This window comes from Papio anubis, chromosome 8 (genome assembly GCF_008728515.1).
Source record: "Papio anubis isolate 15944 chromosome 8, Panubis1.0, whole genome shotgun sequence".
Lineage (NCBI taxonomy): Eukaryota > Metazoa > Chordata > Mammalia > Primates > Cercopithecidae > Papio > Papio anubis.
The window spans coordinates 42239858-42256485 of NC_044983.1; the positions used below are offsets into that span (position 1 = coordinate 42239858).

The window sequence follows — 16628 nt, forward strand, 5'->3', positions numbered from 1 at the left end:
AGAATGCACGCACATCCTCCTACTTGGTAACCTTCTTCTTTCTTCAAAGAGCAGCAGATACCCACTGCTTGGCTAGACCCTTTTATCAGCATCAGAGAGGTGGGTACCAGCTGACAAAGTAGCTTCTAGACAATTCAACAGCATCTTTTTAATTCTACAGCTGCTCCTTTTGATAAAGAAGGAAACAGAGAGTTATAGGACAATGTATTATACCACTCATGTTACTTCAGCCTATAGAGTCCTGTGACAAGCATACGTCAAGGTAGGAGTTTGGCAAATAGAAACACCTTTCATCAGAGCCTTTGGGATGGAGAAGCACGAGGCTGAGCTGAGGTTGTGGTGTTCCTCTTCACTTCCTCCTGGGAGCCACCTTTTGTCTCTAAAGACAGGGACCAGGTCCTGAAGGCAAGGATGGGCATTACTCTATTTTTACGTCTTATGGGGCACTGTGGTGATGGCTTTATATGCATTTCCTCATTAATTCTTAGAACATTATTCATAAAATTGGTATAATTAAACTATTTCTAAAGTTAAGGAAACAGATTTAAAGTGACAGTGATTTTATTGGGTGATCTAGCTAATAAACTGCAGAGTGAGAACTCAAACCCAAGTCTGCAGGGTTCAATAATGTGTGCTCCAGACATGCATTGTTGTGGACAACAATTACAGACTTCCCAGTTCAACTAAGAGACAAAGCTGAGCATGCAGCCTATAGGACACAGTGCTTATGACCAAGAGTTGGGAGAACAGAATCTTGTGTTGGCTCCAAGTAAATATCATATATATCTGTTGACTCATGGGACATGTGACACCAGGAGTCCATGCAGAGGAGGCGTGCCTTCTTTATTTACAGGGTCCTGGAAGGAACACTTGCTGCAGTAGCAGGAGGAGTCCCTGAGCAAACCCAGACATTGCCAAGTGTCTGCCCAGGGGAGAATTGGTGCAGAGGGCCCCAGTTGTGCATCAAGCCTCCTCACAGCACTGAGGGCAATGTCTGAAGACAGAGATTTAGGTGAGCAAGAGAGAACAAGTCAGAAAGTGAGCAAACCTCTTTCTCCCACGTCGATCCTTTTCCATTACAGTCTGGGATTCTTTCAAAACCAGAGCAAGAATGTGGCCTCTCTGTGAAGCTGAATGGTGGCTCCTTGTCTGCAGGTGCCCTGATGAGAGTCAGAGGACCCAGGCTGAGCCTGGGCTGTGCAGGAGCATGATAGATGCCTGAGAGAGGCACAAGGTGTTTCACCTGGCAGAAGCTGGCTTTGGTTTTTTTACCTTAGACTCTCTTCTGTGAGGTTAAATCTTCAGCACTGCTGAAAAAGATTGATTGCCAGACAAATCCCATTCTCAGGCCATGAGCCAGTGGAGGCTCTGGAGGCTTAGATAAATCTATGATCCAGGGATCCGGGGTGTGGGGCTTGAGATATGTGTGCAAGAGCAGGCCAGGATCTGCAAAGACAAGAGAGACTTAGCATTATTCACCAGCAGCGAAATGGGCTACACATGTGAGGGGGCAGGAGCTTCATTATCTCCATCAGACAAGGTTCAAAATCCTCTATGAAAATCACCAGTATTTCCCTCACTGTCTTCCTGCTTCCCAAAGGCCTACAGTCCAAAAATGCAGTTACTTGGACCTGATCCTGAGTTTTTTTCAGGCCTGGAGCTTCCTAAGATCACCAGGTAGGTCCTGCCTCTGGCCAGACCCAGACCCCAGGCTGGAGGGGACAGGAGAATGTAGTTCAAGAAGTAGAGAAGCCCGGAGCTATGAGATAAGGTCACTCTAAAGCCTGAAAACCAGGCAATTTCACCCTCATGGAATAAGAACCAGTGTTAGGATCACAGAATCATGAACGTCGGAAGTGGAAGGAACCCAGGTTCAGCTCCCTGTGGATCTGGAGTCCGAAGATCCAATTTCAAGTCTGATTTCTGCCTCTCACCAGTGGGTGACTTTGGCTGCATCCCCAGCCTCTCTGAGCCTCTTTGTCTCCACCTATAAAGTGAGGATGTGGTGCCCCCTTGCAGGCCCACTGTGAGCATAGGGCAAGGGCAAGTGTGGGTCAGCCAGAACCCCTGGCAGGGCCCAGAGGTGTCAGAGGGGTCTGGAGACAGAGAACCAGTGAAGGGGAGGATGCCCCAAAGCAAAGGGATGGAGACTTGGTGGGAACATTTGGGGGACTTGGGTTGAATGGAGAGAGGGATACAGAGAGAAAGGCATGATTGTATTTTAGCTTTAAGAAGCAGAAGAGCTGCTTACTGGGATGACCATTTTAAAAATTTGTCTGGGTAAGTCTTGGACAAAGCTCTGGAATTATCAGTTCCTGAAGCCATGAAAGCCCAATGTGAGTAGCTGAGTCAGGTCCTTCAGTCAGTGCGTTGTGCAATGCCTTGTCAGAGAGGAAGAGGAGGAAAGTTACAGCTCTGGAATTCATCTGCAGTGTCTTCCTAAGGACGCAGATGCATTTTTAAATTAGCTTTTAGGCAGATAACCATAAGGGATGAAGCAATGAGGGGAAATAAACCTTATGAAATTGGCAGTGGCTCTCCGGCAGTGCAGCCCCTGGGACCTCAACATCTCTGGGAGTGCTGGGATGAGCCGCAGTATTTTCCACTCGCTGCCAGTGACCGCCCCAGGCAATGCCATGAGCTAGAATAGCACTGCAGGAAACACCAGGAGAGTCACTCTTTCACAAGCCAGAGAAAGACTGGAACATCATATTTTGCAGTCTGGAGATTTTTTTTTTTTTTTTAGGTAAACATAAGTGTTTATTTCAGTTGGGTAAAATAAAATCTCCTGTAGGAGTTGTATGGCTAGGCGATATGCCAAGAGCATGTCTATGTTCATAAGAAAGTGCTGCACTACTTTTTTAAAAAATTTTTTTATTTTTTAAATTTTTTATTATTATACTTTAAGTTCTAGGGTACATGTGCATAACGTGCAGGTTTGTTACATATGTATACTTGTGCCATGTTGGTGTGCTGCACCCATCAACTCATCAGCACCCATCAACTTGTCATTTACATCAGGTATAACTCCCAATGCAATCCCTCCCCACTCCCCCCTCCCCATGATAGGCCCCGTAAAGCGATGTTCCCTTCCCGAGTCCAAGTGATCTCATTGTTCAGTTCCCACCCCATGAGTGAGAACATGCTGTGTTTGGTTTTCTGTTCTAGATAGTTTGCTAAGAATGATGTGGTTTCATTGCATCCATGTCCCTATAGCGACACAAACTCATCCTTTTTATGTATTATATTCTATGTATATGTGCCACATTTTTCTTTTTTTTTTTTAAATTTATTTATTATTATTATACCTTAAGTTAGGGTACATGTATAACATGGTGGTTTGTTACATATGTATACATCACTTGTGCCATGTTGGTCTGCTGCACCCATCAACTCGTCATTTACATTCTCAGGTATAACTCCCAATGCAATCCCTCCCTCCCCCTCCCCAGCATGATAGTCCCGTGTGATGTTCCCTTCCTGAGTCCAAGTGATTCTCATTGTTCAGTTCCTGCACCCCAGAGTGAGAACATGCGTGTTTGGGTTTTCTGTTCTGTGATAGTTTGCTAATGATGGTTTCCAGCTGCATCCATGTTCCCTACAAAGGACGAACTCATCCTTATGGCTGCATAGTATTCCATGGTGTATATGTGCCACATTTCTTAATCCAATCTGTCATCACTGGATGGACATTTGGGTTGATTCCAAGTCTTTGCTATTAGAATAGTGCTGCAATGGAAACACAATGCGGTGCATGTGTTCCTATAGCAGCATAATTATAATCCTTTGGGTATATCCCCAGTAATGGGATGGTTGGGTCATATGGTACATCTAGTTCTAGATCCTTGAGGAATCGCCATACTGTGCTTCCCATAATGCTGGAACTAGCTTACAATCCCACCAACAGTGTAAGTGTCTGTTTCTCCACATCCTCCAGCACCTGTTGTTTCCTGACTTTGAATGATCGCCATTCTAACTGGTGTGATGGCATCTCATCAGGTTTTGATTTGTATTTCTCTGATGCACAGTGATGATGAGCATTTTTTCATATGTCTGTTGGCTGTATGAATGTCTCTTTGAGAAATGCTCCGTTCATATCCTTTGCCCACTTTTTGATGGGGTTGTTTGTTTTTTTCTGTCAATTTGTTTTGAGTTCTTTGTAGGTCTCTGGATATTAGCCCTCTTTGTCAGATGAGTAGATTGCAAAAATTTTCTCCTATCCTGTAGGTTTTCGTCTGTTCACTCTGATGGTAGTTTTGCTGTGCAGAAGCCTTTTAGTTTAATTAGATCCCATTTGTCAATTTTGTTTTTGCTGCCGTAGCTTTTGGTGTTTTTAGACATGAAGTCTTTGCCCATGCCTATGTCCTGAATGGTATCACCTAGGTTTTCCCTCTAGACTTTTATGGTATTAGGTCTAACATTTGTCTCTAATCCATCTTGAATTAATTTTCGATAAGGCTTAAGGAAAGGATCCAGTTTCAGCTTTCTACTTATGGCTAGCCAATTTTCCCAGCACTATTTATTAAATAGGGAATCCTTTTCCCCATTTCTTTTTGTTTCTTCCTGTTTGTCAAAGATCAGATGGCTGAGATGTGTGGTATTATTTCTGAGGCCCTGTTCTGTTCCATTGGTCTATATCTCTGTTTTGGTACCAGTAACCATGCTGCTTTACATTGTAGCCTTGTAGTATAGTTTGAGGTCAGGTAGCGTGATGCCTCCAGCTTTGTTCTCCTTGACTTAGGATTGTCTTGGAGATGCGGCTCTTTTGGTTCCATGAACTTTAAAGCAGTTTTTTCCAATTCTGTGAAGAAACTCATTGGTAGCTTGATGGGATGGCATTGAATCTATAAATTACCTTAAGGCATGGCCATTTTCATGGATATTGATTCTTCCTATCCATGAGCATGGTATACCTTCCATTGTTTGTGTCCCTCTTTGATTTCACTGGAGCAGTGGTTTGTAGTTCTCCTTTAAAAGGTCCTTACATCCCTTGTGTTGGATTCCTAGGTATTTTATTCTTGTACAATTAGAATGGAAGTTCATTCATGATTTGGCTCTGTGTTTGTCTGTTATTGGTGTATAAGAATGCTTGTGATTTTTGCACATTAATTTTGTATCCTGGAGACTTTGCTGAAGTTGCTTATCAGCTTAAGGAGATTTTGGCTGAGACAATGGGGTTTTCTAAATATACAATCATGTCATCTGCAAACAGGGACAATTTGACTTCTTTCTTTCCTAAGTGAATACCCTTGATTTCTCTTGCCCAATTGCCCTAGCTAGAACTTCCAACACTATGTTGAATAGGAGTGGTGAGAGAGGCATCCCTGTCTTGTGCCAGTTTTCAAAGGGAATTTTTCCAGTTTTTGCCCATTCAGTATGATATTACTGTGGGTTTGTCATAAATAGCTCTATTATTTTGAGGTACGTTCCATCAATACCGAATTTATTGAGCGTTTTTAGGCATGAAGGGCTGGTTGAATTTTATCAAAAGCCTTTTCTGCATCTATTGAGATAATCATGTGGTTCTTGGTCTTTGGTCTCTGTTTATATGCTGATTATGTTTATTGATTTGCTAATGTTGAAACCAGCTTGCATACCAGGGATGAAGCCCACTTGATCATGGTGGATAAGCTTTTGATGTGCTGCTAACCTAGTTTGCCAGTGTATTTCATTGAGGATTTCTTTGCATCCATGCCCATCAGTTCCTGCCCATGATGTTGGTCTCTATAAAATTAAGAAAGTAGAGGATTCTCTTTTTCAGTTGGATTGAATAGTTTCAGAAGGGAATGGTACCAACTCCTCCTCATACCTCTGGTAGAACGGTACTGTGAATCCATCTGGTCCTGTGACTTTTTTGGTTGGTAGGCTAATTATTGCCTCACCTTCAGAGCCTACTATTGGTCTATTCAGGATCTCAACTTCTTTCCTGGTTTAGTCTTGGAAGAGTGTATGTCCAGGAAATTATCCATTTCTTCTAGGTTTTCCAGTTTATTTTGCGTAGAGGTGTTTATAGTATTCTCTGATGGTAGTTTGTATTTCTGTGGGGTTTGGTGGTGATATTCCCTTTATCATTTTTAATTACACATTTGATTCTTCTTTCTTTCTTTTATTAGTCTTGCTAGTGGTCTGTCAATTTTGTTGATCTTTTTCAAAAACCAACTCCTGATTCATTGATATGGAGGGTTTTTTGTGTCTCTCTCATTCCTTCAGTTCTTGCTCTGATCTTAGTTATTCTTGCCTTCTGCTAGCTTCAACGCTTGCTCTTGTTTCTCTAGTTCTTTAATTACATGTTAGGAGTGTCAATTTTTATCTTCCTGCTCTCTTGTGGGCATTTAGTGCTATAAATTTCCTCTACACACTAAGCTTTCAATGTGTCCGCAGATTCTGGTATGTTGTATCTTTTGTTCTATTTACCTAAAGAACATCTTTATTTCTGCCTTCATTTCCTGCTATGTACCCAGTAGTCATTCAGGAGCAGGTTGTTCTAGTTTCCACAGAAGTTGAGCGGTTTTGATTGAGTTTCTTAGTCCTGAGTTCTTAGTTTGATTGCACTGTGGTCTGAGAGACAGTTTGTTATAATTTCTGTTCTTGTACATTTCATGAGGAGTGCTTTTACTCCACCATGTGGTCAATTTTGGAGTAAGTACGATGGGTGCTGAGAAGAATTTCCTATATTCTGTTGATTTGGGGTGGAGAGTTCTATAGATGTTCATTAGGTCTGCTTTGCTGCAGAGATGAAATTCAAATTCCTGGATATCCTTGTTCACTTTCTGTCTTGTTGATCTACAAGCCCCACGTTGACAGTGGGTGCTGAAGTCTCCCATTATTATTGTATGTGGAGTCTAAGTCTCTTTGTAAGTCTCTAAGGACTTGCTTTATGAATCTGGGTGCTCCTGTATTGGGTATTATATATATTTAGGATAGTTAGCTCTTCCTGCTGAATTGATCCCTTTACCATTATGTAATGGCCTCTTTGTCTCCTTGATCTTGATGGTTTAAAAGTCTGTTTTATCAGAGACTAGGATTGCAACCCCTGCTTTTTTGTTCTCCATTTGCTTGGTAAATCTTCCTCCATCCCTTTATTTTGAGCCTGTGTCTCTCAGGTGAGATGGGTCTCCTGAATACAGCAGACTGATGGGTCTTGACTCTTTATCCAGTTTGCCAGTCTGTGTCTTCTTTCATTGAGCATTTAGTCCATTTTACATTTGGCGTTAAGATTGTTATGTGTGTACTTTGATCCTGCCATTATGATATTAACTGCTATTTTGCTCGTTAGTTGATGCAGTTTCTTCCAGCCTCGATGGTCTTTACATTTTGGCATGTTTTTGCAATGGCTTTGCACCGCTGTTCCTTCCATGTTGAGTGCTTCCTTCTAGGTCTCTTGTAAGGGGCAGTGGGCCTAGTGGTGACAAAATCCTAAGCATTTGCTTATCTGTAAAGGATTTATTTCTCCCTTCACTTATGAAACTTAGTTTTATTGATGTTCTGCTTAAAAATTCTTTTCTTTAAGAATGTTACATGTCTCCACCTCTGGCTTGAGAGTTTCTACGAGATCTGCTGTGAGTCTGATGCGGGCTTCCTCTGTGGGTAACCTGACCTTCTCTGGCTGCCCTCTAAGATTTTTCCTTCATTTCAACCAGGAATCTGGCACTATGTGTCTGTCTTCCCAGGAGTATCTTTGGCTCTCTTGTATTTCCTGGATTTTGAATGCTGGCCTGCCCTACTAGGTTGGGGAAGCCTCCCGGGATGATATCCTTCTGAAGAGTGTTTTCCAACCTTGGTTCCATTTTCCCCTCACTTTCAGGCACCCTAATCAGACAGATTTGGTCTTTTACATAATCCCATACTCTTGCAGGCTTTGTTCATTTCTTTTTCTTTTTCTTTGGTTTCTTCTTCTCGCTTTCATTTCATTCATTTGATCCTCAATCGCTGATAATTTCCTTTTCTTCCAGTTGATCGAAGTCGGTTACTGCTTGTGCATTTGTCAATGCATTTCTCGTGGTCATGGTTTTCATCTCTTTCATTTCGTTTATGACCTTCTCTGCATTTCAATTAGTCTAGCCGCCAATTTTCCATCTTTTTTCAAGATTTTTAGTTTCTTTATAAGTAAGTACGGTCCTCCTTTAGCTCTGAGAAATTTGATGGACTGAAGCCTTCTTCTCTCATCTCACAAAGCCATTCTCTGTCCAGCTTTGATCCGTTATTACGGCGAGCCAGCCCTGTCAGAGATGTGCCTTATGTTTTGAATTTCAGCTTTTTCTGCCCTGCTTTTCCCATCTTTGTGGTTTTTTATCTTGCCTCTGGTCTTTGGTTTACAGTGATGTACTGATGGTTTTGGTAGGTGTCCTCTATTTGATAGTTTTCCTAACAGTCAGGACCCTCAGCTGTAGGTCTGCTGGAGATTGCTTGAGGTCCACTCCTGACGCTGTTTGCCTGGGTATCAGGCAGCAGAGGTTCGGTGAAGATAGAATATTTCTGGAACAGCGAGTGTACCTGTCTGATTCTTGCTTTGAAGCTTCCTCTCTCAGGGGTGTACTCCCACCTGTGAGGTGTGGGTGTCAGACTGCCCCTAGCGGGGGATGTCTCCCCAGTTAGGCTACTGAGGGGTCAGGGACCCACTTGAGGAGGCAGTCTGTCTGTTCTCAGATCTCTTGGCCCGCGTGTTGGGGAGAGATCCACTGCCTCCTTCAAAGCTGTCAGACAGAGTCATGGCGCCTGCAGAGGTTTCTGCTGCTTTGTTGTTGCTTGTTGTTGTAGCTGTGCCCTGTCCCCCAGAGGTGGAGTTCCATGAGACAGGCAGGAAGCTTTTGAAGCTGCTGTGAGCTCCACCCAGTTGGAGCTTCCCAGCAGCTTTGTTTACCTACTTAAGCCTCAGCAATGTGGCTTCTCCCCAGCCTCGGGCCAAGTAGCCTTGCTGGTAGATCACAGACTGCTGTGCTAGCAATGAGGGAGGCTCAGTGGGCGGGACCCCTCCCGCCAGGTGGGATATGACCTCCTGGTGTGCCTGTTTGCTAAAAGCTAACATTGGGGTGGGAGTTACCCGGATTTCCAGGTGCTGTGGTGTCTCAGTTCCCCTGGCTAGAAAGGGATTCCCTTCCCCCTGCGCCTTCCCAGGTGAGGCGGCTCTCACTAAGCTTCAGCCTCCGCTGACGGGCCCAGCTGACCAGCACCCATCAACCGCACTCCCAGTGAGATGAACCCAGTACCTCAGTTGAAAATGCAGAAATCACCGTCTTCTGTGTGTCGCTGGCGCCAAGTTGAGATTGGAGCTGCTCCTATTCGGCCATCTTGCTCCCACATTTTCTTAATCCAGTCTGTCACTGATGGACATTTGCTGATTCCAAGTCAAAACCAATAATGAGATACCATCTCACACCAGTTAGAATGGCGATCATTAAAAAGTCAGGAAACAACAGGTGCTGGAGAGGATGTGGAGAAATAGGAACACTTTTACACTGTTGGTGGGACTGTAAACTAGTTCCCCCATTGTGGAAGACAGTGTGGTGATTCCTCAAGGATCTAGAACTAGAAATACCATTTGACCCAGCCATCCCATTACTGGGTATATACCCAAAGGATTATAAATCATGCTGCTATAAAGACACATGCACACGTATGTTTATTGTGGCACTATTCACAATAGTTTGGAGATTTTTTAAGTAGAATTTCATCTTAGCTTTCTCATACAGAGGAGTATTCACTCTGTCTTTTAAAGTTTTTGTAAAGAGAAACCAGACAATCTTCTCTCTGCAGTAGCACATCCTTATAGTTAGATAGTTGTTGTGTTTGTTTGTATTGACTTCCTTTGGCTGTTGTCTATTAAAAACAGAGTGCAGATAAAAGATCATTCTTGGAGCCAAAATTTACTGGTTGCATGACCCACTTAAGTTTTCACAGGACTTTCTGAACCTCAGTTTTCTCATCTGTAAAATTAGAGCACTGGCTTGTTTTATAGTGTTGGAGACCCATAAGAAATTTGCAAACACAAATGAGATAGACTTGTGTGCACAAGAATAATTAGACAACCTGAGTAACAGACAGCAGATGCCCAATGCCAAAGACTCACCCTGACTATAGGCAGTGAGAAGATGCAGACCAAGAATGGGTGCCTGGGTGGAGCTTCGTGGAACAGGCAAAACTTGTACTGGTTGGAGAGCAGTTTGGATAGAGAATGATGCCAAATTAGCTTTGGCAAAGGAGGTGCATGAGCAGGGTCTCTGAACCTGAGCTCACAAAGTTTAGGTAATATCTACCTCTTGGTGAGAACCTGGGTGACACAGTGGCCTCTGTATCCTGAAGGGACTTATGTGAGAGCATTCATGAAAATAAATACAGTAACAATTCTTCAGAGAATTGTGCGTGTTACATGACATGATATTTGTGAAGCAAATGGCACATGACAGAAACCCAATACACAGATGCTTCTCTCCTCTTACCAGATTGTAAGATGAGGCTGCCCTGATTCTTTTCTTTTTCCCTGTTCTTAATGCAAGAGAGATTAGCAAACACTGCTCTAAGTTGAGGCAAGAGGCAGGGAGAAGGATCCCAGCAGTGGTTGTCTCATCTCCCCAGAGCAGGGACACTGTCCTTGGCCACAGGGCAGCAGTTTGAAAATTGGGGACCTGATATTTCCAGGTCTCTTTCCGGCATCTGGTCCAGGTATCTCTTGGAGACATTTCCACATCACCCCTGCAAGCGGCTGTGGAGCTGCGAAGACACTTTCTGGGTGCCTTCTGAAGCAGCATTTTGGACATGGTTTCTCTGTGCTGGAGAGCCTTCATTTCGGACCATACAGAGGTGAAACAGGAAGGTGCTGGGTGGCTTCTGAGACATGTTCCCACAAGGAACTGCCCTGGGCCTAACAGCAGCTCCAAATCTGTGAGTCTATTCCATTCTCGGATTGACTTCACCAGACCCTGAATAAAGGGCTTTGTCCACCCTCCTCCCTCTTTTCTCCTCCTCCTTTCCTTGCTCTATCACCACCCCTCTACTCGCTCTTATCCTTCCCTTTCTTCCTTCTCTACCTTTCTTTCATTTAGCCTCCACTCCACTTAGATACTTTCCCCCCCAGTGTCTATCCCTTCCCTTCTACCTCTATCTTCGTCTCTTTCTCTAGTTTTATCTCTACTTCTCTTTTCCTCTTCCCTCTGTCCTCAGTGGAATGGTTCGATGCAACTCAGCAGATACTTAGATAGCACACAGTACATGCCAGTCACTGTGTAAGTGCTGTAGAGAAGATAACAAATGAGATGTGACCTTGGCCCTCAGAGAACTTACCATGACTTTTCTTGTTTCCTGCCTTTGAATCTTCCTCTGTCTCTCCATGTGTTTCTGTCCCTCCCTCTCTTTCCCTCTCTACCTTCCTTCCTTCTCTCCTCTACCCCATTCTGTCTTATCGTTCTTTTCTCTCTCCCTCCTTCTTTTCTTCTTGTCTCCTTCTATTTTTCTTTCTGCTTCTTTTTTGTCCTTCTCTGTCTTTCTTCTGAAATGATGTCACCAGAGTCCCATAATAAAACTAATCTTATAGGTTACAAGGTTGCATTATGCTAATCACATTGCTACAAATGAATACAATGCAAGCAAATGAATTTGCTACAAATGAATATAATGCAAGCAAAAAGTGTTTAACTGAATAAATTACAAAATAATGCAGCACAGGTTCTGTTTGATCGCTTATTTATAATCAGTATAAAATCTGTGGCAGTATAAGGCATTTCTTCTTTGATTGTATGTGTGATTTCTATTGTTTTGTACATTGACAATGTTTTCAAATGAAGTGATCTCCCATCACTTCTCCCTTCTTCACATGATCTGGTGGCAGGCAGGGCAGTGTATTGTCCCCTCTTCACTGCTGAGGCTCAGGAGGGTCAGAGGCCTGGCAAGTGACTTGTTCCACCCACACAGCCTTCATTTCTGGCCCATCTGAACATCTAAGGTCCCAGTGCAGAAAAAAATTGAAAATCATCTTGAAATCACTGTGTGGTCAGCAAGAGCCTGGGGCAGAAGCTCATTTCCATCAATCTCTTTTGCTAACTCAAACAGCCAGGGCTGTACTCACAGGGGCATTCTTGGCTCTGAAGTCTGGCAGAGGAGGCTGCAGAAAGAGGAGGGACTCAGGTGGGCAGGTGCCTTCTCCTCTCACTGTCTTTCCTTCTCTCCAGCTTTCAGAGCCCTGACAGGGCCCTGGCCTTTGCTGGCCCCAAGCTTTCTGAGGGTAAAGATGAAGGGGACTCAGGCCAAAGGCACCTCTGCAGGGTCAGACCCCTCTCCAGGTGGAGGCAGCAGCGAGTCCCAGCTGCCAGTGCATCCTCCTGACAATATGCTCCTTGACAGGTGCACATTTTAATGAGTCTGCTGGAATTTGTGGCTGACACCAGCGCAGAAAGAAAGAATGATTAAAAGCCTTTGTCGCAGGCACAGGGAGAAACTATGCCCCTGGACAGAGAGATAGCTGGTTCATCTAGGCCATAATCCTGTCAGTCTCCTCTGGGGTGGCAGGTGATTGGCAGATGCTGGGGAGAAAGCAGTGGGGAACTGCAGAGAGGGGCCATCCAGGCAGCCCTGAGCTCTACAGAAGGCCCTGCTGTGCTCGCAGCACCCGTGCCTCCCCATTTAGGGAGGGTCTGCAGGCTACTCTGAAAGCTCAGCTTGACCTCCAGATTTTATTGGATAAGCCCGTCTGCCTCTACCACCTGTCATGGTAAGAGTTGAAGTGGATGGAAAATTTTCAGTCTCAGCAGTGACATTTGAGACATCAAAATCCCCTACTTTAATGACTCTTGAGGGGCAGAAATTACTTCCAAATATTTTTGCCTGGTATATAGGTTATATGTGTTCAGAGTAGGTGGAAAAAAATTATTCCAATCCTTTATATGATACACCTTACAACTTCATGTACATGAACTTTGTACTAATCAGTTAATTTGCAAGTTAAAAGTCAACAGTAAATTAATGAAAAATTGTTATTGCATCAACTTTATATGTAACAAGCTGTTTCTGCCCTGGTGAAATAATGTAACAGGTACACAAAGCAGAATGTTTGAGAGAAACCTGAAGTACGAGGTGAGGTAGGTGGCCAGTGTGGAGCAGCCAGGCCAGGGCAAAAGAGCCCTGCACTGTGCCAGTCTATAAGCCCATCCTCAATCACTGAACAGACATGAGGCCTCCCTGAACATCTGCTTCCTTGCTGAGAAAATGGGGCAGATGCAGTAAATGACTTCTAGGGACTTTTCCAGGTCACAGTAACCACAGTGTCTGCTTCCATTTTCCTGGCTCCTTGTACTATGAAATCCAACCTGAAGCCACTCCAGGAATCTAGGCTTTGCCAGGTGGCCTTCCCACCACATTCCTCTGGGTCTCTCCCATCCAGGATCTGCCAGGTGCCTTCCCACCACTTTCCTCCATGTCTACCCCATCCAGGATCTGCCAGGCAGCCTTCCCACGACCTTCCTCCTGGTCTTCTCAACAGGTTGTGTACTTCACTAGGCTCTATCTTTGAGAAACCTATTAAAAATTTCTAAGCTGCTGATGGCCCCTGTCATGATTTCTACAATTTTTACTGGATTATGTCACTTTAAATATTCTTATTATTTTAAGGTAGTCTTAGAATAGAGGGAAGATAAATGCAGGAAATTGGTTTCACAATTTGGAAGTGATAAAGGGAGTTTACTGCTATTTTGTTTGTTTTGTTTTTAAATAAGATCTACCTAAGGTTGTTTAAAAGCTTATGGTAATGAACCAGTACACAGAGAGAATATGTGTGTGTATATATATATATATATGAATGAATGAAAAACTATCACCAAGAAGAAAAATATTAGAGAAATTGAGAAGGGATGGAATCTAAACTCTATGGGTAGGGTTGGCCATCTGTAGTGTGGTTAGATATGGTTTCTGGAGTCTGATTTTGTGCCTCCAAATTTTAACTGCAGTGTTTAATGGCTGTGCAATCTGGGAGAAATTATTTCAACTTTGTGTGATTCATGTTTCTTTCTTTTTATATTATATTATATTATACTTTAAGTTCTAGGGTACATGTGCACAACGTGCAGGTTTGTTACATATGTATACATGTGCCGCGTTGGTTTGCTGCACCCATTAACTCATAATTTACATTAGGTATTTCTCCTAATGCTATCCTTCCCCAATCCCCCGACCTCACACCAGGCCCTGGTATATGATGTTCCCCACCCTGTGTCCAAGTGTTCTCATCGTTCGATTCCCACCTATGAGAATTATGCACATCTTCGCCCTTAAGGAGATTGTTCTTAGAATGATTTCAGCTTCATCCCTATTAAAGTACATGAAATCATCCTTTTATGGCTGCATAGTATTCCACGGTGTATAATGCGTTACATTTTCTTTACCAGATTTCTAAAATTTTATTTTAAAATTTTATGAACAGTAAATCCAAATACCTGTAGTATATGTATATTTTGACAAATGTTTAGGGTCCATATTTTTTTACATTAAATACAATATGGAACAGTCCATCTAACTCCCCATATTTCTTCAGAGACTGCCCCATTGATGTTAGCACTCCTTTCCTACCCAACCATGGTAGAACAACCAAGGCCTGTTTCTATCCATCTAGTTCTTCTGTCTTTTCCATCGTTAAATAAAGGAATGATACACATGTACTATGGCTGACTTCTTTCAATTAACAAAGTCCATGGAGATTCCCACCAATATTGCTTTTCTTGTATGAATCCTAATATTTCGCCCTTTGTATCAACGAGTAATATCTCCAGAAGCAACATTCCAGTTTGTTTTATCCACTCCAGTTGTTTGCAGGTTTATTTATTTATTTACTATTTATGTTTCTATTATACTTTGAGTTCTGTGGCATATGCATAATGTGCAGGTTTGTTACATATGTATACTTGTGCCATGTTGGTGTGCTGCAGCCATCAACTCCATCAGCACCCATCAACTCGTCATTTACATCAGGTATAACTCTAATGCAATCCTCTCTCCTCCCCCTCCCATGGAAGATAGGCCCCGTGTGTGATGTTCCCTTCCCGAGTCCAAGTGATCTTCATTGCACCAGTTCCCACCTACAGAGTGAGAACATGCGGTTGGTTTTCGTTCTGTGTGATAGTTTGCTAAGAATGATGGTTTCCAGCTGCATCCATGTCCCATAAAGGACACAAACTCAACTTTTTATAGCTGCATAGTATTCCATGGTATATGTGCCACATTTTCGTGAATCCAGTCTGTCACTGATGGACATTTGGGTTGATTACAAGTCTTTGCTATCAGAATAGTGCTGCAATAAACATACGCGGTGCATGTGTCTTTATAGCAGCATGATTTATAATCCTTTGGGTATATCCCCAGTAATGCCATGGCTGTCATATGGTACATCTAGTTCTAGATCCTTGTTGAGGAATCACCATACTGTTTTCCATAATGCTGGAACTAGTTTACAATCCTACCAACAGTGTGTAAAAGTGTTCTATTTCTCCCACATCCTCTCCAGCACCTGTTGTTTCCTGACTTTGAATGATCGCCATTCTAACTGGTGCAGATGGTATCTCATTGTAATTTTGATTTGCATTTCTGATGGCCGTAGTGATGATGAGCATTTTTCATGTGTCTGTTGGCTGAATGAATGTCTTCTTTTGAGAAATGTCTGTTCATCCTTTGCCCACTTTTTGATGGGGTTGTTTGTTTTTTCTTGGTCAATTTGTTTGAGTTCCTTTTGTAGGTTCTGATATTAGCCCTTTGTCAGATGTGAGTAGATTTCAACAAACATTTTCTTCTCCTATCTCTAGGTTGCCTGTTCCACTCTGGATTTGTATTTCGCTGTGCAGAAGCTCTTTAGTTTACCGAGATCCCATTTTGTCAATTTTGGCTTTTTTGTTACTGCTGTTGGTGTTTTAGACATGAAGTCCTTGCCCATGCCTATGTCCTGAATGGTACTACCTAGGTTTTCCTAGGATTTTATGGTATTAGGTCTAACATTTGGGTCTCTAATCCATCTTGAATTGGTCTTTCATATAAGGAGTAAGGAAGGATCCAGTTTCAGCCACTTATGGCTAGCCAATTTTCCCAGCACTATTTATTAAATAGGAATCCTTTCCCCATTTCTTTTTGTTTCTTCAGGTTTGTCAAAGATCAGATGGCTGTAGATGCGTGGTATTATTCTGAGGCCTCTGTTCTGTTCCATTGGTCTATATCTCTGTTTTGGTACCAGTACCATGCTGTCTTGCTACTGTAGCCTTGTAGTATAGTTTCAGTCAGCGTGATGCTCTCCAGCTTTGTTCTTTTGACTTTAGGATTGTCTTGGAGATATGTACTTTTTGGATCCATATGAACTTTTCTTAAAGAAGCTTTTTCCACCCTGCAGCAAAACTCATTGGTAGCTTGATGGGGATGGTATTCATAAATTACCTTTGGGCAGTATGGCCATTTTCACGATATTGATTCCTATCCATGAGCATGGTATGTTCTTCCATTTGTTTGTGTCCCTTTTTATTTCACTGAGCAGTGGTTTGTAGTTCTCCTTGAAGAGGTCTCACTTAGTTGGATTCCTAGGTATTTTATTCTCCTCTTTGAAGCCACCAGAATGGAAGTTCATTCCATGATTTGGCCCCAGGTTGGTCTGTTACTGCAATGCTTCTGTG

At 42.9% G+C, this 16628-nt stretch overlaps 1 long non-coding RNA gene across 3 annotated transcripts in view; it reads right to left on the reverse strand.

Moving 5' to 3' along the window:
* Positions 1-16628, reverse strand: part of LOC110743939 — a 71183-nt gene that overhangs the window by 17121 nt on the left and 37434 nt on the right. For all 3 annotated transcript variants that reach the window (XR_002523788.2, XR_002523786.2, XR_002523787.2), the window contains 2 exons: positions 1049-1446; positions 24-166 (listed from right to left, as the gene is read on the reverse strand). This is a non-coding gene — a long non-coding RNA (uncharacterized LOC110743939). The remainder of the gene's footprint in view (positions 1-23; positions 167-1048; positions 1447-16628) is intronic.